This window comes from Tursiops truncatus, chromosome 9 (genome assembly GCF_011762595.2).
Source record: "Tursiops truncatus isolate mTurTru1 chromosome 9, mTurTru1.mat.Y, whole genome shotgun sequence".
NCBI lineage: Eukaryota > Metazoa > Chordata > Mammalia > Artiodactyla > Delphinidae > Tursiops > Tursiops truncatus.
The window spans coordinates 26,265,892-26,289,849 of NC_047042.1; the positions used below are offsets into that span (position 1 = coordinate 26,265,892).

The 23,958-nt window shown below is 37.0% G+C and overlaps 1 protein-coding gene across 1 annotated transcript in view; it reads right to left on the reverse strand.

Moving 5' to 3' along the window:
• The window catches only part of SEMA3E (semaphorin 3E), a 256,505-nt gene that overhangs the window by 56,122 nt on the left and 176,425 nt on the right, over positions 1-23,958 (reverse strand). The window lies entirely within an intron of this gene.

Sequence of the window (23,958 nt, forward strand, 5' to 3'; positions counted from 1 at the left end):
ACGGCATGTGGGATCTTCCCGGACCAGGGCTTGAACCCATGTCCCCTGCAGTGGCAGGTGGATTCTCAACCACTGTGCCACCAGGGAAGCCCGAGTTTGCCTCTTTCACGAATGTACTCAAAACTCCTCTTTTTAACCCATCAATCTTTGTTGATAACAAGTATGAGATTTCCACTGAACAAATCATGAAAGATGAACAAGGTCAGAGAGGCAACTTCTATTGGAGATAAGATGACTACTAAAACCATATTTCTGATCTAATTTTATTGCTTCTCTAAAACCTTTCTACCATGCCTTTTGAAATCCTTATTCCATGGCAAGTGAATCCCTAAAACCACACTCAATTTACAACATGCTTCAATACCTCCTTGCCTTAATTGAGTCATAGCTCCCATACTAGGCATAATTATGGAGCCTCAAAAGGTTCATGTCCTAATGCCCGGAACCTATGAATATCTCACTTTGCATAGCAAAACGGACTTTTCAGACGTGATTAAGTTAAGGACATTCAGATGGGGATATTACCCTGAATTAGCCAGGTGAGCCCAATGTAATCACATGAGTCCTAAAAATGGTCAGAGAAGATGTGATGATGACAGCCAAGAACCAACCAAAGCAATGCAGTGTGGGGAAGACTAGACCCGCCATTCATTGCTGGCTCTGATGATGGAAGAATGGGGCCATGAGCTAAGGAATGTGGGTGGTTCTCTAGAAGCTGGAAAAAAGAATGTCATGGATTCTTCCCCGAGATCTTCTGGAAGGAATGCATCCCTACTGACATCTTGATTTTATTCCAGTGAGAATCATTTTAGACTTCTCATCTACAGAATTATTAGATAAAACATTTGTTTCATTCTAAGCCACTAAATTGACGGTAATTTGTTACAGCAGCCTTAAAAAATGAACGCAGCTCCTATGAGGATATTGCTCCACACAGCTTCTCACACTCCCAGCTCTTCTACATGATTAATCATAAAATTATAAATATTTTTGACCCAATACAAACCTCCAGAGTTGAGACCCTTTTATTTTTTTCAAAATACAAAGGTCGCTTCCCATCTTCTCCCCCTTAGTCAGCCCTCACTTTGCCCCTTGTTCTCTTATCCACATGTCTACCTTCGCCATTTCTAAACCTAGGATAGCGATGATGCTAAAGCAAACCATTCAAAAATATAAAGCAATCACTAACAACCAGTGGTTTTTAGCTCAGCCCTCAAAATTTCCAAGGAATGTATGTTTCCCTGGTTACGTCCTTTTATAACTCTTTTGAGCAGCTATGTGCTCAGACACCCTAACTCATGATCTCCCTTGACATTCAGTAGACAGCCTCACACCTTACGATTGATGGAGAAAATCAGTTTCCATTATTTATGTAGTTATTCAGAAAAAAAAAAAATCAGTTTCCACTTGTCAGGTCCTGGCCCTGGAACAGGAAACACAGTAGCGAACAAAACTCCAAGCCTTATCACTCTACTATTCTCATAAAATTACCCCCAATAGATTTTTTTTTTTTTACTGTATCTATCTGCAATGTTCAACGCTGTTGCCTGCACCATGGCACTTTTGATTCACTCCTCTACCATTTATCACCTTAATTTTAACCAGCCTCCTGAGCAGTCTCCCCAGCCACTAATTCTTTACTCTGCTACCAAAGACTTCTTTCTGAAATGTGAATTTCCTCTTATCACCTCCCTACTTAAAATCTGTCATTGACTTCCCATAGACTCCAGAAAACAAAGTCCAAAGTCCTTAGGGTATTTACATGAGGGACTTTATACATAAATACTTCATCTCTAAAATGCTGCTCTTACAGTTTGAGTACCAACCATCCTGACTGCTTGTAGTATTTTTAATCTTTCTTGGACTTATTAATGTGTTTAGGATAATAATGCCCACACAGTATTAAAAATTCAGCACAGACCTTATCACCTCCAGGAATCCTGATCTGACCCATCTGTCTGCCCTAATACGGATTCTGGGTCCTCCTGAAGCATCATATAAATCCCCCTTTTACATCATTTACTCCTCTGTATTACAACTGTCTGTTTGACTCTATTCCCTACTGGTTTGTGAGGCTTCCTTGAGGAAACTGCCTATGTGACATTTATCTTCGATCCTCTGTATCAAATAAAATACCTGATGTATAATAAATGCACAGCTGTTTTTATTGTTTGAATAAATAGTTTTATCTCCTTTGTTGTGTGATCTTTGCCTACTTCCTCACAGATCTAAAACAACTCACAAAACAGAGCTGTGGATGGGTATGTTGATTTAAAACGAGACAACACGTACAAGTTATTATGCTCTTCTTTGTTGTACATGCTTTCCTGGGGCTACCCATACAGCAGTATCACAGTTCTATTTTTTCTATATTTTGATTGCCATTGGCTTTAGTAACAACTAAAGGAAAAAATAAATGTGTTCTTAATTTCCCCCGCTATTTATTGAAGATAATGTATTTTCATAGACACTTTGACAATATATGATGAACTCTTGCGAGGTTTGATATATTAAAGGTTAGGATGAATAGAACATAATATCACATGGCAGTCGTTAAAAATAAAATCAAGTACTGAAGAATTATAGAGATGACTTATTTTATCCCCAAAGACCTTATTAGTGACAGCATGTAATTTGAAGTAATATGGAGGTGTGACATGGACGTACACATACTTGTTAGTTAAGGCTTCCCTTTCCCGCATGACTTTTTTTTTTCTTTTTAATGAGGAAAAGGCATTCTCTCGATACTATTGTGTATTGTCAGGAAATTTGAAAACTGAATGGGCAATAAAGACCGAGTTCTTAATTGTTATCAAAGAACCAACTTGACACTAGTTTTTAACATACTAATTGGTCTTTTGTGCCATGATTTTAAAGCAGAGGCTTCCTTTGTCTTGTTAAGCTGCATATGACAAAAAAATACACTGATGCAAGTCATCTTAATTCCTCAGGATTGAATATGTTATTCTTGCAACTTTATACAGCTGAGATGTAGAAATTTTAAAGGAAGAAAATTTACCATACACACAATAGTATTGATATTATGATAGAAAACAGGCAAATTCCAAGCTTTTATTGCTTTGGTTTGCATAGGTCAAGCTAACTTCAAAATTAACTACAAATTTAAGAATGAAGTTTTTCACATTATTTGGAGAGTTCACTGTGTTCTTAAATGCAGTGTTTAATTTAGTGCACAATCCAATAAAATACTAAAAAGCAAGTAATATAATTTTCTTCCATGAAGTAGAATTCAACAACCAAACCAACCAGAAAACTTGAGTCATAATGACCTTGTCAATGACCCCAAAGCAATCGAGTTTATGGTTCAAGTAATGTGTAATGCTGGTGTTTAACCCTTTTGAGAATGTTGGTCACTACTTAGACTGGTTTTCCATTATCTATGTTTTAACAGCTGGAATTTCTGCCTGAGTAATGTGGCTTAAATTTACAAGACATCGCTAGTATTAACAATGTGGGCTGCACTTTTTGTTTCAGTGTGACACAGAGAAGTTTTTCAATAGATCCTCATGTGCTTGAGAAAAAGCAGGACATCTAGCTCACAAATGTCAGGAGATGCATGTGCTCTTCAGAAAAACGTTTGTAAAGAATAAATGGTCCATCTTCCCAGAAGGATTTTCTCATTTAGGTCTTGAGGAGAGCCCTCAAAACCCAGGAAGCCTGCAGTAAGCTACTGTCAGTAGGCGTGAGTTGCTGCATATCAGGTGTTAAACGTGATGCCAATTAAATGAAATGAGCTTCCCATTAATAAATCAGCTTTGTGAACTAATACTATTCTTGCCCTCAGCACCACTGAGATATTCTGCAAGATGTCAAAAGTAAATTGGAACATTACAAACACAACAAGATAAAACAAGTAATCACTTATTTTATTAGCTATTTCTAATAGGAAAAAAGTAAAATACACAGGCTCACAGCCCTGTATCTATCAATAAAGGTGGTTTGGGTACAAAAATGCCTAGAATAAATAACCATAATATGCACTTTAATCCTTCACACAAAAAAACAGCTATTCAATGGTCTGTATCACACATTAATTTTGAATGTGATTCACTGTATCATTTATTTTTTCCCTTTCTTCTGCCAAGCAATAAAATCATTTATTAAAGAATATGTGAAACATTTCCTAAAGGCTAAATAAACAAAGTGGAAAAAAATGCAAAAAGGGAGTGAAGTTGTAAGTAAATGTTTTGACTTTAAGGCTAATAGTTTTGCATTTTAATTGCTTTTTTCTTTTTTTACATTTTTTTTCCAAAAATGATACATTACATTTGTATAATACTTTACAATTTAGGAAGTATTCTTGCACATGCTGTTTTGTTTCATCCTCAAAGTAAGTTTGTAAAGTAAGACAGGGTCAATAATATTGTTCACAATATTACTTTCTCTTTATAGGTGAGGAATCACAGGCAGAATGAGGGTTTGCTAGTCTCAAAGAGTGTCTTCTAGTTCCACATTACTTTACAGTATTACCCTACTTGCCATTATAAAGGAGAGGATGGATATATTTGCGTTGCTAGGCATGGTTGAGTCCTTTATAAGGTACTTAATGTATAATCAAGGTTCAAAAATGTATATTAAGATTTTTTTAAAGAAGAAAAGTATTTTATTATTTTATGTACTTATTAAATTATATGTTCAAATGTTTTATTTCCTTAAATATTATCAGAATAGCTTGCAGAGGCTACTAAAATTTTTTAAAAGCTTATAATACAGCTAAGTAAAATTCTAACTCAAATGTCTTGCGCTGAATTTTTAAATAAATATTTGCTTTAACCTTTATTTGATGGCAAAATCATCTTTCCCTCTCTTTTGTTTTAATTATTACTTCAGGATTCCTCACCCTAAGTGTCCTCATCATATGCCAATATTCTCTTAAATTCCACACTGATAGCTCTGTCTGCTGGATATGCATGCCAGGGTATACTGAGAATACTGGAAGCAAATATTCTTCAAACTATAATTATAATGTTGTCATGAAGCCTGCTTTTACTAGAAAACAGCGTCAACCTTGCTTCTCACCTCTTCCTCACCATCTTCTTAAAAGTAATCATGTCACTCTCCCTCTGAAAAATCTCTGGTGCTTCCTCATGATTACTGAATAAAGTCTAACTTCTAGAATGGCAGTTTAGGACCTTCATGGTATGACCTCATGCTTTATCCCTTATGATCTCCACCATCCAATCAAAATTCCAGCAGCATAAGCTATCTGTAAACTTTTCTGCATCATAACATCCATAGCTCTGATTACACTTTCCCTTTGGGAAAAGAGAATTTCAGTCTTCCTTTTCTCTACAATACTAACTCCTACTAATGATAAAATGATATTGAAAAATGACTTCACTGATACTCTCCAAGACTTCACCAAGCAAAACTTCTCCCATGGCTATGAGTCTCTTGTAGCATTATTCTCACTGCATTGTGACGATGTATATCTGGGCAATTCAACAAACATTTAAGAAGCCTACTATACTCCAATCATTAAGACAATATTGAATTTAGGAAGCATGATGCATGCTATTCCTTTTATTAAACACCATAAATTTAAGCAAAGTAGCCGAATTGTCAGGGAAGATTAGAGGGAAGTTCACAGTGACAAATGCCTACCTCAAGAAATGAGAAAAGCCTCAAATAAATAACTTAATTTTACACCTCAAAGAACTAGAAAAAGAACAAACAAAAGCCAACGTTAGTAAAAGGAAGGAAATAACAAAGATCAAAGCAGGAATAAATGAAATAGAGACTAAAAAGACAACAGAAAATATCAATGAAACTAACAGCTGGTTCTGAGAAAAGATAAACCAAATTGATAAACCTTTAATTAGACTCACCAAAAAAAAAAAAAAAAGAAGGACTCAAAGAAATAAAATCATAAATGAAAGAAATGATATTACAGCTGATACCATAGAAATACAAAGGATCATAAGAGACTACTTATGAACAATTATACACCAACAAATTGGACAACCTAGAAAAATATGGATAAATTCCTATAAACATATGACCTACCAAGACTGAATCATCATGAAATAAAAAATCTGAACAAATTATTAGTAAGGAGATTGAATACATAATCAAAAACCTCCCAACAAACAAAAGTCCAGGACCAGATGGTTTCACTGGTGAATTTTACCAAACATTCAAAGAATTAATACCAATCCTTCTCAAACTATTCCAAAAAATAGAAGAGATGGGAACTCTTCCAAATTCATCTTATGAGGCCATCATTACCTTGATACCAAAATCAGACAAATATGCTAGAAGAAAAGTAAATTATAGACCAATATGCCTGATGAACTTAGATGTAAAAATCTTCAACAAAATATTAGCAAATTGAATTCAACAATACATTAAAAGGATCACACACCATGATCAAGTGGGATTTATTCCAGGGATACAAGAATGCTCCAGCATTCGCAAAGCAATGTGATGCACCACATTAACAAAACAAAATGGGGAATAAAAGTCATATGATCATCTAAATAGATTCAGAAGGAGCATCTGACAATGGATTTTATATATATATCCAGAATATAAAAGAACTCATACAACTCAATAGGAAAACAAGCAAACAAACAATCTAATTTAAAAATGGGCAGATGTGAATAGACATTCTTCCAAAGAAGACATATGACGGCTAACAGGTATGTGAAAAGATTCTCTACATCATTAATTACTAGGGAAATGGAAATCAAAAGCACAATAAGATATCACCTCATACCTGTTAGAATGGCTAATATCAAAAAGTGTAGAAAAAACAAGTTTTGGCAAGGATGTGGAGTCAAGGGAACCCTTAGGCGTTGTTGGTGGCAATGTAAACTGGTGCATCTACTGTGAAAAATAGTATGGAGGTTCCTCAAAAAATTAAAAATATAACTACCATACATCTAGCAATTCTACTTCTGGGTATTTATCCAAAGAAAATGAAAACACTAAATCAAAAATATACATGTACTCCCACGTTCACTGCAGTATTATTAACAACAGCCAAGATATGGCAACAACCTAACTGTCCATTGATAGATGAATGGGTAACAAAATTGTGGTATATATATGTGGAATATAATATTATTCAGTCATAAAAAAGAATGAAATCTTGCCATTTGTGACAACATGAATGCACCTTGAGGGCATTATGCTAAGTGAAATAAAAGAAAGACAAGCATCATATGCTCTCCCTTATATGTGGAATGTAAAAAAACCAAAAAACAAGCTCAGAGCTACAGAGAACAAACTGGTGCTTCTCAGAAGCAGGGAGCGGCGGGTAGGAGACACGGGTGAACTTTTATTTTTTTAGTTGAAGCAAGTTAAATCTAAACATTTAAAATAATAATCGTCAATTTAACAAATGGCAAACCAAAATGAACAGGTGACTGCAAGTAATATATAATAGGATAAAATTTTTTCATGAATCAATATATTAACTGAACTTCAATGAATCATATTGGACAAATACATCATTTCAATGGCAGAAATAAAGTCTCTGATACTTTCTTCTCATAAATTAGAGAAAAGAAATAAAGAAAGAGGAAGAAGGAGAAGGAGAAGGAGAATAGGAACAGGAATAAGAACTAGAATGAGTCAGGATGCTTCGCAAACGGAGTCAATTCAAAGTGGAGACAAGAAAGGTTCTGATTTGCTCTTGCTCGAGTCCCATAACCTCTTTCTACTGCAATTACTTGTAACTCATTCTTTGTAAAAAAAAGAAATGACAATTCTATGCTGCTATCTTCTATGACTGTTGTGAAAATCAGAGGAAGTAATGGGTATAAAAGGCCATTAAGAAACCATAAGAACTAGAACATACAAATATGTGACATAACCATACATGAAAAGAAAACTGACCTCTTACAAAATCAAGGGTTTGCAACCAAATATTTCATATCAAACCCAATGGTGCATAATGCTGATTTCATTCAGCATTTTGTTTTTGTTGTTCTACAGTGAACTTTAAAACCTTGTTCTATATTATAAGAAGCCAATGTGGTGTAAGAATGCACATTAATATGGATAGTATTTCAAAGCACTGTGGATAAGTGATGGATTATTCAATAAATGGTGTTTGGACAACTGGACTGCCATCTGGAAAAAAATAAAGTTTGATTACTACCTCATGTCCTATAGCCCTGTAGTCAAATTCCAGACTGATCAACAATTTAAACGTAAGAAATAGGATTATACAGGGAATAGAAAAAGACAAAAATTTTGTATATAACCTTTGATTCAGGGAAAGGCCTTTTAAAATAAGACACAAAATTCAGAAGACTTAAAAGAAAGACTGATAAATAATATGACAAAATTTTTTTAAATCTTTTATGGAATAAAATAAAAATTTTTTTCACTCAAATAAAAAACAAGACCTTTATTTTTGCCTTAATATATAATAAACTTATACAAATCAATAAAAGATCACAAAATTAATTTTAAAAAATGGTCTGGGGTCATACATGTATAAAGTAGGCATGGAATACCTTTTCATTCCAGAAAGCAAAGAAAGCTATCAAAAGTATTAGGGTTGTAAAGACTTAGATGTCAACTTAAAGAGGTATCTACTGGACAAATATGGGATAATTCATTGATCAATAAGAATAATAAGTGCAACGGACTGAAATAAACCTGAACAGCCAAAGAATATTAAAAAGCTGAATACTGGCAATATTTGCTGGAAATATCTTATAAGGCCACATTAGTAAGTGTCCTATTATAATTAACTATGTAGTTCTAAGATTAGGAAAGTTAGTATTTTAATTATTTGAAAGATGAGCATAGCCAGTCTGCTTATAATGACATCATGGGTGCTGATTTGATTCATTTACCTTATGATCATCTGTGTTTGGTTTTGGAAAAAGTCAAGTTTAATGTGATAGAAAATCCATCACATATGTCTAGTCAGTCCCTGCCTGAACTACCCAGTTAATCTGGCTTTGAATTTACATATTGAATTCATATTGAATTTACATATTGAACGGACTTTGAACTCATACTGAGAATGAAACAGCATTCTATAACAAATTACTCAAGTAGCTTACTTGGAATCTCTTTACATCAACAAATTATGCAATATTAAAAGCAGGTATACGTAAAAAGGCTGAAGAAAATAAAATTTTGCAGTAACTGACATCATGGTCTGGATTATGAAAACTAGCTGCTGCTTAATAGAATGCCAAGAAATTTAGTGAATGCAATTATGGCTATCTTTTGAGCAGTATGGACGTGCTGTCGTGCATAGACATTTTCGGGTGAATTTGGAGGAAAAAATAGTGGTAGTAAATATTTGTTCAATGTAAACAGGTGCTTACCTTCTGATATTCTCTATACATTGTATGATAAAATAATTGGCACAGCACATCTAATAAGCAATTGGATTAAACTGTGTCTGTTTCTTAGATAAAATATACGGTATCTGATAATTTATATATATGTATATAGAATAATCTACATATATGATAACATACGTAAGCATTATATATTTTAATATGTAAAGTATAAATAGGAGATATTAATATTAAATATTCCTTACTATTAATATTAAACTATTAAATAGAACAATGCTAGACATAATCAAAAATAAACAGTTATGTATACTTTCAAAAATTTAACTGAATGATGGAGATAATTATCTAGACTTTTACACATGTCAGGAGAAAACCCATCTTGACTCAAGTCAGTTTAATGATCTGGATTTCTCTTCTGCATTGCTTTTCCTGTCCAGCTTCTCTGGGTTTGACTACTCTCACTGTTATTTTGACCACACACAATGAAGCAAGAATCAAAATTGTTTTGAGGACAAAGATGCTTTTGATCAAACTATGAATATCTACTTTTCACGGGAAGGAAGATATAGTCCCTTTTTAATATGCAGCTAGGCTTCGGAGCCATTGCTCATTTCTGAATCCCTGTTCCCTTTCACTTGGACACTTCTGAAAACCCCTCAGTCCTATGAGTGTTCCTACTGATGACTGACTCATACATGATGACAAAGGATCACAGTCCTGTGTAGAGACGAAAGAAAAGAACTGCTGGTAAAAGGAAAAAGAAATCCACCACCTGCACAGTAAGCACTGGACAGCTGAAGGGAAGGGACGCTTTCTATAACAGGTGATCTGTCATTCAGCTCTGGCTGGAACCATACAGCTCTCAGAGTTAAAGGTGTCAACAAAGGAAATTTTGGAAAATACGTTTAGTGAGTAAAGACTTTCATGGTTATCAGAGAAGTCTAGGTTAAGGGATTCCTGGCCTTTTCTTATGGAAAGAGGAAAAATGCTCATGAGGAAATGTATCTACATTATAATATTCTTACATAGTTACAGAAGAGTATTCCAAAATTATTTTCAAAGCTGGTAATAATTAAACCCTTTCTGATTTTATGATGCCCAGGAAACACTCTAATCTGCTGTATGCTTGAAATGGGGAAACCTGCTCCACGATCTAGGCTTGAGTCTAAGAGTATATGTTCCCTCTTTCTTCTTGCATCTCATTCCTCCCTTTATCAAACCACAAAAATTAGTTTATTACATAGAGACAAAAGGCATGTGAGCATATTTTTTTATGTGATTATTCTGGAGGCTCAAGCCTGTAGATATAGAATAGAATAGAACAGAACAGAAATAGAGTACAATTAAAAGAGACAACCAGCATGTTTCACTAGGCCCCCATGATCAGTGATAACACAGAATGGACAATAAACAAACACAGGGCCTCACATGCACTTCAGAGGACATGATTTCAATGTGCACTTGAATTCCATGAGTACTTCACTACTCCGTGCAGGGCACTGTGCTAGGTGCTGCAAAGTGAATAATAAGTCATTTCTGCAGAGCACTTACGAAGATACAAAGCACTTTTACCTACGTGCTCTTCCTTTATTGCTTATCACAAATCTTTAAGATAGATATCTAACCTATTTCAAATACAGTGATCCTCCAAAGAACATCACAGGAAGGAACTGTGCCTTCTGAGCTCTAGATAGGGAAATACAATTAGTATAATGAGTGCCTCAGTGTCAAAAGTCCTATAATGCGGTGTTATGTGCACAGGAAATTGGAACCTAATTCTAGTCCTGGGGGTAGAGTGGTCTGGGTTGAGGGAGGGAATGGTAATATTCTGGGATGTTTTTCCTAAGGAAACAAAAAAAAGTTGATTAAGATTTATATTACGAACACTCTCTCTGGCTCAAATATTGTGCTAAGACACTGTTTATTTGTTTATTTCACTGTTACTACAACCTTAAGAGACAGATAATTTTATCCTCATTATACAAATAAAATTTCTAAGGCTCAAAGCTATTAAAAAATGTATCCAGATTCACATAGCTAGTAACACGAATATCTAATTCCAAAGTCTTTCAACCACTCTCCTAAAAGAAGGCATTCTAGGAGAAAAGAAAAATCATTTCATGATGAAGGAATGGGTAGGAAAGAAGCAAGTAGCCCTGATTGACTATGATCAAACTTGTACAGAGGAAGTTTAATAAGTGGGAAGGAGAGAGGACTGAGAAAGTACATTAGAACCAGACTGTGAAAGATGCTGAGATAAGGTGTTTGAACTTCCTTCCCTCAATGTACAAGGGGAAATCGTGAAAAAATGTTTTGAAAAGATTTACTGTTAAGCATGGTTAATTTGACAGCTGACTGAGTTACGGCTAGATTGAAGAGCAAGTGAAAACTGGGGCAAAGCTAGTGGAGGGTGACAATGGTTCTGGCAGAAGTAACAGAAAGCGGAATGGATCGGAAAGATAGTTTAAAGATACAGCTGAAAGGGTTTTGCTACTGATTTAACTTGAAGGAAAGCTAGGCTGACAGTACAATGTTGAGTTTTAAGCATGATTGGAAAGAAAAGAAGTATTATCTTTTAACTATGATAAGGAGCCCAGTAAAAAGGAATGAAAGAATAGGTTTTTAGGAAACATGATAAATTTCATATTAGGAATCTGTTTGATTTATCGATCTGGATACTTCTTATTTTATTTTTTTTGCGGTACGCGGGCCTCTCACCGCCGTGGCCTCTCCCGTTGCGGAGCACAGGCTCCGCACACGCAGCCTCAGCGGCCATGGCTCACAGGCCCTGCCGCTCCGCAGCATGTGGGATCATCCCGGACTGGGGCACGAACCCGTGTCCCCTGCATCGGCAGGCGGACTCTCAACCACTGCGCCACCAGGGAAGCCCGATCTGGATACTTTTTAAATGATGACAGGAAATAATAGAAACTTGACATGGGACGTCAGAAGATGTCTTAGGACTAGGAATTCAGATTCGTGAATAGCTGATGCCACTGGAGAAGTTAAAGGAATGAGACTGAAGATGCTGCTGCTGATGACAGCTGACAATTACATAATATCTATTATCCGTCAAGGTGATTTACTTATATTAATCCAATCCCATAACAACCCTATATCTGAGGTACTATTATAAGCTCCATTTTATGGAAAAGGACACTTGAGGCATGGAGAGAACAGTGACTTGCCCTAAATTATTACACAGTCAGTAAAAGACTGGGATTAAGCCTAGAGGTATGGAATTATTCTATATATGTAATTAATATCACCACTGCACCACCACCATCAGTTTGGCTTGTGGCCTTCCGGAGAGCGAGAGGGCTGAAAGACACAACCCAGAGCGCTGGTGGTGAATTAGCCTGGGGGAGGGGCTGAGATTGGGGAAATGCTGAAGGAATACTTTCAGTGTGTCTCTGTGCTTTGACTCCCTCATAAAGGAGAAGGCAATGACATGGATGACTTTGAATGACTGAAACGATATCATTACTTACATGTGAAATCAATATATCATTATGGAGAAAAGTATAGAATATAAATCGCTAAAGGCTGAAAATAATGATTTTTCATAGTCGTACTATTTAAAGAGAACCACTGTTGAAGCTGTTACATTTCTTTCCAGTCTTTATAGCGTCTTTGATATCTTATTTCATGGCGCTCATGTTACGCCATGATGTGTAACATCATCCAAGTGTTTGACACTTGGATGTCAAACAAGTAATAAGACGTTCTGTCTCCATTTCTTTAATAAACACTTTTCAGTCTCCAATGCTGTGATACTTTATGGGCAGAACCTTTTCTTTAGCCCCAACATTCGATGATTTTTATTTTGATATCACTGGAGTGAAGAGATGTCTACCAGCCTGGTTTTGTCTTGAAACAAGGTAATAAGTAAGTCCCCATGTACTGATCTCAGTGTCCTTTGGGGTCCTGTTACTTTTGGTCTCCCACACATTCATTTGCTGTAAATTTTATATCATCTCAACAGTGATTCAGCCACCTGAGGGCAAGGGGACGGCAGCCCTACAGAAAGTCCTGAAACGAAATCACCAGCTGTGCAGGCTTTGTTTTCTTCCTTCTTGTGTTTGCTAAAGGTGTTAGACTGACAGTCAGATTTTTGTTTGCATCTTTTTGTTGTTTTATAGCCTTTCTATATACAACTTTACGTTCAGGCCAGGCTGTACAGCATGTAAGTAATGTGTTGTCACCTAACCCCTCTCCAGATGTTGCTGGCAAGGTCCTGAGAGTTTGCCAGAAACTTCTCTGCTTCCCATGAGGAGGCACTGTTCTGTCAAGTCGCGCTCTTTGACCCTAAGTGCCTTCCTCCAATCTGGTTCTGCATCACAGCTAATAAAATGTCCCTGGACATTCAGGCATATGGTAGCACTCTCGTCCTTCGTAGTGCATGCTGATGCAAGTTCTCCCCTTTGATGGACTCCTTCTGGTAAATTCAATAGAAAATCAGCAACAAGGTGGTTCTTAAGAAGTAGAGGGAGTAGGTTATTACCTGTATCTGCCTGGATCCAATCAGGAGACAAAACCCCACAAAGTTTAAACAGGGGACATTTAACATAAACAAACATTACGTGATGATAGGAGATTAAGTATAAAGATGAATCGCACGCTGAGGAAGGACAAACTGAAAAGGGGGGTTCAGACGTCATTGAAAGATGTACGGTTGCATGCCAACGGGTGGTGGAGAAGCTTGCAGTGTGTCCAGGTCAGGGCTGGTCCAATGTCCCCAGGCAAGTGGAACCACCCTCAGGCACACAGTTCTGAAACCACCCGTGCACAGGACATCAGAGGGAACTTGGAGCTGGAGAGATCGCCCCCTGCAGAACCTAGCATGCTGGTATGGCCTGGATTGGGGTGGCTCACCGGACAGCCAGACCCATGGGGCCGCAGGCAGGGGACAGGAAAGGATGCAGGGAAGCAGCATGTCTGCACAAGCTGGGGGCAGCCCCACATCTCATGCTGCCTCTGTCCGAATTGAGAGCTGCAGCCAGATGCTAGAGAAACTTGTGTCCTGTGGGCACCCTCACACTGAAGAAAACCAAAGAGGCTGGGCAGTGGCGAAAAAAGTGTACTCTCCAGAAGTCTGGTGAAGAAGCCAAACCTGAACCAATGAGGATGGCCTCTTCCTTCTGGAATGTCTTGCAGCGCCATCTGCTGACAAAGTTTAGCAACTGCCAGCTTAAAGGTGAAGGATTAGGGTCTAATGAATTATGCCCCGAGAATGTAATTCCCTTTTGCCACATAATATAAACTAATTAGGAGAGTGATATCACATCACTTTTGTCATATTGTATCGGGTACAAGCAAGTTATAGGTCCAGGTCCTGCCCACTCAAGGGAAAGGGATTATACAGAGCATGGATCCGCCCACCACAAACTGCATTATTCATAATCACCCCAAACTGGAAATGACCTAAATGTCCCTCAATATGTGAGTGGATAAGCACACTGTGATACATCCATGCGATGCAATACTCCTCTGCAATGCAAGGGAATAAACTATTGATATACACACGACTCCATGCATCTCAAACCCTTTATGCTAAGTGACAGAAGCCAATCTCAAAGTTTGCCTGCTGTGTAATTCCATTTAAATGGCATTCTCAAAATTACAGAACGACTGAGCCAGATAACAGGCCAGCATTTGCCAAGGTCTGGGAAGGGGATCAGAAAGCTTGACTGCAAATCCTGTTAGTGGTGGTAGTTACCAGAATCCATACACATGACAAAATTCATAAAATAAATTTAGAATTTATTTATTGAACGAAAGTGAACTATATTGGATGCAAAATTAAATAATAATAATACTTGAAAAGAAACAGCAAAAAGTCAGTATACTTTTATGTTCCCACCAGGAAAAAGTATGTAAGAGTTCCTGAGTTCAGACATCCACAATTGACCGAATATATTTAAAATTTTCACAAACCAAAATAACTCTATTTTGTTTTGCATTTATTTAATTAAAATGAGCTTGCACATTTCATGTATTTAGTAGCATATGTATTCACTCTTCTGCAAATTTATCTTGATATCCATTTATTAATTAAGTTCTTGGCATATTTTTCATGCATTACAGACACTCCTCAGAGTTTAGGATATTAATGTTTGTTACCTGTTACAAATATTTTCTCATTCTGTTACTTCTGTTTTGAGTCAATTTATGATGCAATTTTTAAATACACAAGTTTTTTTTTTAATTACCCAATATAACCCAAACATATCAAGATTCCTTTTGCTTTTTGTTCTTGTTGACTTTTGCCTCCCCTGCTGAGGAGGAGATACATTAATCACAAGTATGCTCTTGTAAGTCTTTATATGCTTGATAATTTATCTCTTTGATCAAGTTTAGTATTCAGCTTATTATGAGAAGCTTTTTTTTTTTTTTTTTTTTAAAGCACAGAGGCAGAGCATGCTTGTTTTTGAAGCAGAAAGAGCCAGTGGAAACTTGTAGGTCCAACATCACTAGCCTGGGGTACTAGTGAAAGCTAAGTTGATCTGCCTGAGCCTGGAAAACGGCCAAGTTTGGAAAGAAAGATCAAGATGAAACTGACGGACAGACAGCATAGGACAAAAATGAATAACAAGAAGCTGCGGTGAGGATGTACATGTGAAGGACTGGGGAAACAGCAGGGAATTACAGAAGATGAGACTGTCAGAGCAGAGACCCATGGCTGAGGCCGTGTATGATGGTAAAGCCAGAAAAATTAAGATGAGGCACAAACAAAAGAGTAAGGCTGACACAGCAAAGCAACATCTAGTTGCTGCCCAGAACGGTAGTAAATTCAGGAAGGGAGAGAGCAGGGTAGTAGTGTCTCTGAGTGCGGAAAACATGCAGACACGGAAGCAGGGTAGTGGGTAAAGAAGGAGACAAAACTAAAAGTAGGACCCTGGGGCTGGACTATATAGTTCATAGGCAAAAACCCAAACCAAAGAGCCCACTGGAGGCCCACTTATCTCGGAAGAAATGTATAAAGTGTCATCACAAAACCAAAGCATCACCATTATATGAACTGGCACAGGTCATAGCAGAACCACAGCAAAACAGCCTAGATGTTGCCTCTTATGACTTACTCAACCATGACTTCGCTGATTTGAGCTAAGCAAGGTTTACTTGCACAGCATCAGAGAGAGACAGCCTGCAACTAATTCCATCTGAGGGTACAGGAGGATTATTGGAGCTGAAATCAAAGTAGTTCACTCTAGGTATTACGTAAGAGGTAAAAATCTAATTGATGATTAAGAACTTAGTAGTATGGAAGCGGGACTTCCCTGGTGGCGCGGTGGTTAAGAATCCTCCTGCGGATGCAGAGGACACAGGTTTGAGCCCTGTTCCGGGAATATCCCACATGCCACGGAGCAACTAAGCCCATGCGCCACAACTACTGAAGCCTGTGCACCTAGAACTCGTGCTCTGCAACAAGAGAAGCCACCGCAATGAGAAGCCCACGCACGGCAACGAAGAGTAGTCCCCACTCGCCACAACTAGAGAAAGCCCGCACAGCAATGAAGACACAATGCAACCAAAATTAATTAATAAATTAAATTTAAAAAAAAGAACTCAGTATTATGGAAGAGGAAACATTCAAAAAACAATTGTCCAGAAAGCTGAAAATAATCATACATACATATACATTTACATTTATATATACTTCTACATACACATGCATATATGTGATCTTCTTGAATTACTGCATGTTCAAATGTTTGATCATAACTCATTTTGATTCTAAAAAAGTCAATCCAACACTCAATTCTATTCAGAAACATTTTTTATAGATTCATATCAATTCAACAAATTTAAAGGTCTGGCAAATAGTGGGTTATAAATAATTAGGTTAAGTAAAATGATGAGCCTGATATATATTAGACAGGCTGGGTCCTGGGACCCTTTACTGGAGTGCTTGCATCTGGACAAACATCTCCTGGAGCAACAGAACACAAAGAAATAATAAGGGACTAAAAATAACTGCATGCATGCATAGTTGGGGTTATTATGAACAATAAGATACAAAAAGGGCACAAACCAGCTGTCACTTCTGAGGTGCTGGGAGCAGAAGTAGCGTACTGCGCATGATCCCTGCACACAGCACCACCAAGCGGTGGGCAGACCACCTAAGCAACTCCTCCTGCCTGACCCATGGATCTGCTCTACCCTTACCCCATTTAAGGAACCAGTTCGCCCCTCCTCATGTCTTTCTCTGACTTATTTCATTTAGTATGATAATCTCTAAGCTCATTACATCTTTTTAGTGAATGATTTCAATGACTACTGCCAGGATTATGTTGGGTCATGAAGAAACTGAGATAGAAATGACAGCGCTTTCCCTGGAGACACTCTGGCATTCATATGGAAATCGTAATTCATAACTAAGGTTTGTCTTAAGTACAATGAAAATCCAAAGGAAAAGTAATTAACTTCACCAGGTGGAGGTCAAGATAAGCATCACAGGGCTTCCCTGGTGGCGCAGTGGTTGAGAGGCCGCTTGCCGATGCAGGGGACAGGGGTTCGTGCCCCAGTCCAGGAAGATCCCACATGACTCGGAGCGGCTGGGCCTGTGAGCCATGGCCGCTGGACCTGCGCATCCGGAGCCTGTGCTCCGCAACAGGAGAGGCCACAGCAATGAGAGGCCCGTATACAGCAAAAAAAAAAAAAAAAAGATAAGCATCACAGAGGAGGTGATATTATGGGCTGAATCTTGAAGGATGAGTTAGGATTTTCCAAACAGAGAATAAGGATAACGGTTCCTCAAGTAAAGGAATCAGCATGAGTGAAAAACATAAGCAAGTGACAGAATACATCTTTAAGACACGGACAAAATGCTGTCGTTGCCTCATTTGTCTCATAGGATCAGGGGAGTCATGAAGGGCGTGTAGGATCTTCCTCTTCCTCCCACCAGGGCTCCCTCCTTCGTCAACCTGAATCCTCAGAGTTTTATTATTAAAGAAACTCTTTCCTTACAATGTCTCCAGAAAATTATTTTCTTCCTGTCCTGCAGGCATAGGAAACGTGGATTTAAAGTACTGAATAAAAGTCAAGACTGGGCTAAAATCTCAGAGTCAGCAAGTAGATAAGAGATCAAGCCATGTGAATTAATAAGAACATCAAGGAAAGCATGCAGTGTAGGAAAATCCATACCAAGGATGGAATTCCTGCAATCACCGAAATTTAAACGGCTGGGAAGGCAGAATATTCAGAATCGTGAAACTATACAAAAATAACGATCCTAAAAACTAAAAGAGGAAACATCTCTACAAAAATTATAAATACTAGCAAATGCAGCAAAGAAGGAGTATAAGATGAGTTAAAGAGGTACTTATTTGGCAACTAGAAAGTCATGGGTAACAGAATTGGGAGCAGTTTTCGCAAAGCGCTAGGTGCACCCCAGGCTGACAAGCAAATGGAAGTCGAGGAAGGAAAGATGGGAAGTACCAACTCTTCTTTCAAGGTGGTCATAGGAAGGGTGAGAACCAGAGAACTCAGGAGATAAGCCTGTGGCCAAGTAGAGTTGAGGCTAAAGTTGTGTTTCATAATTTTTAATTTTTGAGACAACTCTAAACATGGACAATTCTAAACATTTTTGTGCGCTGGAAGAAAAGAGAATGGAAACAGGTAATGAAGAAGGTAATAGATGTGATAAAGGGCATAGGTGGAACAAGCAATCTTGGAAGGAAGAGTTCAGAAATGTCTCCATATGGGACAGAGGGAAAGGCAGCATCAAATACATAAATTAAGAAGCAGAAAAGAGGAGAGGTTATAGACTTTTACTTTATGATCTCCACTTGCCTTTTTAATAAGAAGACATTTCAAATGCCAAGAGTTAAGTTTAACAGGAGAAAACTGTTAACATCAAGTGTGCAATACCATGTACCAGTTCCTAGGGCAGTTGCTTCTCCACATATGATCTCAGAAAATCCATATAGCTCTGGCAAACTAGGTATTAAAATAGAGAAACTGAAGTTCACAGAAGTTAAGTACTGACCCAAAGTCACACAGCAAAACCTAGACTTGAAATTTCACCAGTCTGGTCCCAAAGCCTCTATTATTTTCACTGCATTATTTTGCCCCTACCCCACTTCCAGAACAGTAGTGACTTGGACAATGCCAGGATTGTTAATTGAGGACTGTGAATGATTGACCATATGAACCATATGACCATATGACCAATATGACCATATTGACCAATGAACCAAATTGACCATATGACCAATGATGGACCATTGGTCCATCTGAATAGTGATGGTGACAACCAACGTTCTCTAATTGTCTCTAGTACGATTCAGCAGTTTGGGAGCAGGGTTAGTAAATCACAAAGGTGAAGACGAAAAGACCAAAGTAGTTTGTTGTGTTTCATTAATATCAGTGCAGTGAGGTCGCCACTGTGTCAAGAAGGGAGTAAAATCTGGAGGGATTCAAGGATTGAGAAAATAGGAACGTGTCTACTGACAGCTGATGATGAAGATCAAGTTGAGATCAAGTGTGGAAAAGCTGTGGAAGGCATAGACTCACGGAGAAGATGCCTGAGTAGAGACAATTATTACCATCATCATTAAACTCTTACACGGCACTTCACAGTTTACAAAATGCCTTAATATAGTTGGTCATTCAGGAAAGCAGCATAGCATAATGGACAACACTTAGCCTTGGACCATGTGGCCCAAATTTGGCACTTACTGGGCAACAAGAAGAAGCCACTTAATTTCTTTTCAATTTCCACATTGTTATATGAAAGCAGTAATTCCTCCCTCATGGGAAGTTATAAGCATTAAAGCAAATGAACAAAAACATCTGGCACATGGTATGTACTCAATATGCGGTACTTGTATTTATTAAGATTCTTTGGGGGAAATTTTGATTCATCAAATAAGACTGAGGTAGACAATATTACTTCATTGACAAGTGATTTTAGGTCTAAAAGATGCCCTCTTATCTCATTTTACAAAAGGGAAAATGGGGGATTAGAGAAGAAAACAAACTTGACTGAGGAGACTGAAATAGGATGAGACTAGAGCTTGTTAATATTGCTTAAAATTTCATTCTAAAAATAAAACTGAATCTACATACTTATCAATCAAGCTAGACAGACTACCAAAGTCTGACAAATGTTTCAGATATGAGGATATGGATAGACATATAAGACCTTATTTAGCATTCTAATCTTAAAAGAAGATGGAAGGCTTTTGTTAGAGAAAAAGAGGAAAGGTGGACACAGAAGCTTATTTACCCAAATGCTAAGCAGAAAAGTTATTTAGGCAGAGAGAGAGAAAAATTGGGGCATCTAAGCTTTCCAATGCCACTGAAGATATACCTAGTGTAGGAAATGCTGAAGAAGACAGTAAGATCAGTAAAAAGGCGGCACAGTGGCCAAGTGATACTTTACCCAATATCAGGATAATAAAAGGGCTCCATTCTGTTTTAGTCTCTTATATTACTTTTTTCTTCATTTTCTTGTAGGCAGATGATGGTAATAAGCAACACATCAAGAATCCTGAATTCCTATCAAATTTCTTCTCTTCTCTTTCTTACCTTTTTCTGTCCAGATGTTTCATCTATGCAAATGCTGAAAAGAAAGTTTTCTGGAAAATACATCTACAACAATGTAGACTTTTAAAAGTTAACACAACAAATAAGTAAAGTTGAGTTTACTTACTTTTTAAAATATGTTTTAATTTCCCTTTGGAAAGTAAAACCTGACAAAGTTCAATTTGCCAGACTGGAGTAAGCAAGTCATTTTAATTGTCAATATTTTAATTAGGCTACCAAATTTAACTCTATGTACATGTGCTCTGTTTCATGTCCATGAATTAGCAGTATAGTGTGTGATTGAATTTATAACTAATTTAACTTGACTCCACTAACAAAATCCAAGTTAGCTGTAAGGAGGCAACATATTACTTAATCACCTAATGTTGTTCAAATGTCTTAGTGAAAATATTCTTGAAAACAAGAAAGTCCCAAGCTAGCATGCTTTGTCCTTAGAGTCATTGTTGCGATGAATGCCAAATGTATCTTTAGAGGTAGAGAACTGAACATCTTCAGGCATATTTTTTCAAAATTTCTTCGGACACTTTCATGAGAGCATTTCAAAAGTGAATCCATTTGACATCATTTGCAACCTAAAGCAGGCTAATGCAGCTATTACAAAACATCCACCATTACTCAATAGCCATTGGATAAAGAAAATAAATCATCTGGTTGCCACAGAATTATAAATGTGGAAAGTGATACACGATGGTAACATTAAGATTTTGGCATGAGGTACAAAAGTCCATATGTAGAAAGTCTGTGCTTTTTCTAAGTAATGGACTTACATTATGGACACGATCCACTCTTATATAGAGAATTATGCCATAATTATATCTCAAAGCTCAAAGATAGAAAAGTTAATAAAAATAGCTAATTTTTATTGAGGTACCACTTCACTATTGGGCTATATATGATTTTTACTATACTTTTATATTTAGAAAATTTTATGTTCAATTATATATATATATATATACATATATATAATCTATATACACACATATATACACATATATATATATTAATGAAAACTCCAGTACTCCAAAATACAAAGCTTTTATTATTAATCTCTAAACTCTTCCTTCCTGATGAGAACTATGTAACACATCTTTTTTCCTGGATTTACCTTGATTACCAAGAATGTCAATATCATAATCAGGAAATATTGGTTGTATTCTCTTCATCTGTTCCTCTTTTCCTACCACCACTTCTAATATTTAATCCAACTGTTCTCTTCCACCATTTTCCCCCAATTGTATTTTTGACCCTTGTTTTAAATTTTCTATCAGTTTCAAAAGGAAAAGGGTCATAATAAGAACTATTTTTAACTCTTTTCTCTATGTCTAACACTGAACTGGACATTTTACATTTGCTCTGTCATCAAGTCACCCAGCAAACCTATTTGGCAAATGTCAAGCAGCTCGTAAACGGCAAACTGAAGGCTTCAACTAAAGAGTTACTCAAAAATCCTAAGCCTCAATAAATATGTGAAAGTGCTCAACTTTCTAAGTCATCAAGAAAACGAAAATTAAAACCATAATGTGATTCCACTACACATTCAACAAAACGGTTAGAAAAAAACAACAGACAACACTAAGTATTGTCTGTGGAGTGTGGAGTAACTGGCACATGCATATATGGCCAGAGGGCACAGAATCGGTACAATGACTGGAAAACTGTTTGGCAGGATTTACTAAAGCTGGACATACACATCCTCTATGACCCAGTAATTCTACTCCCAGAACATACTGAGCAAAGACACAGGCATGTTTACCAAAAGACAGGCACAAGAATGTTCATGGCAGCATGATAACAGCACTGCAACTGTGAACAAACCAGGTGTATCCGTACAGAGAAACACTACACGGCAATGAGAACACATGAACCGTGACTATATACAACACAGATTAATGTTACCATATTATTAAGCAAAAGAAGCTAGTCACACAAAAAATGATGTGCTGTATGGTTCCACTTACATAAAATTCTAAAAGAGGCAAAACTGATCTATGGTGTAGAAGTCAGAACAGTGGTTGGTTTGGCTTGGGCAGTGGGGGAGGTAGCGGATGCTGACTGGAAAGGATCACAGCAGAGATTCTGGGGGGCTACTGGTGATGTTTTCTTTCTTGATCTGGGTGCTGGTTACACAGAGGCGTTCAGTTTGTGAAACAGAACATGGGTACATTTTTTTGCAGCTGTGCACTTTTCTTTATAAGTGAACAAAAAAGTATACTTAAAGAATATCTCTGCTTTCTATGTTAGGCTTCTTAATTTATATTATAAAGGCCAGAGAAGTAAAAACAAATATTTATCACGTTATCACCAAACCTTTTCAAGAGTTGGCAGAGTCCATAAAATAAAACAGTATGTGTATAGAGGGGATTTGTTTATTATGGAATTTATAAGGTAGAATCTTTTTTTTTTTTTTTTTTTGAGTGTAATTCAGATTTTATTGCTTATTATGTCATTCCATACAACTTTAGGTAAACAGACGTTGAGAAAATATACTGGGAGTATTAAACAGATTATGGCAATATTGATGAGAATGTTCAAGTGTTTTACATAAGGTAGTAAGAGGCACCGCTGCCACCATCACCCCCCCGCCCCGAAATTTGTACATTTCGTATAAAAAGAGTAAAAATAGTTCATTGGCATTTAACTAGCATTATTCTTTGTAATCTATGAACCACAATATGCCTGAATAATTTCAGAATCTTCAGAGCAAAACAAAGCATTTTCTTCCACTAGCAGACATAGCAGTTTCAGTTTCTTTAAAAAACAAGCAAACAAGTCAGCACAACAAAACTATACACACAACCCCAAACAAGAAAGCTGGCATATTCCAGTGGCCCTGAATTTCGACGTTTCTATCGTATTAATTCAAGAAATAAAATGTGACTCAGCATTTAAAAATGAGACAAGCTTCTTCACCATAGTTATACTTACTTTATAACTGAAACGATTTAACTGAAGCCAATGTTAACCCAGCAAAAACCATGGATATAACTCAAAGAAATTTCTTTAAAAGTTAACTATTCTTTAAAAACTCAGACCCGAGCTGCACAGGTGTAATTGAGGAACCAACAACTGACTCTTCCAGAAACCACAGCAGTAGTTCTAAGTGCTTTTCAAG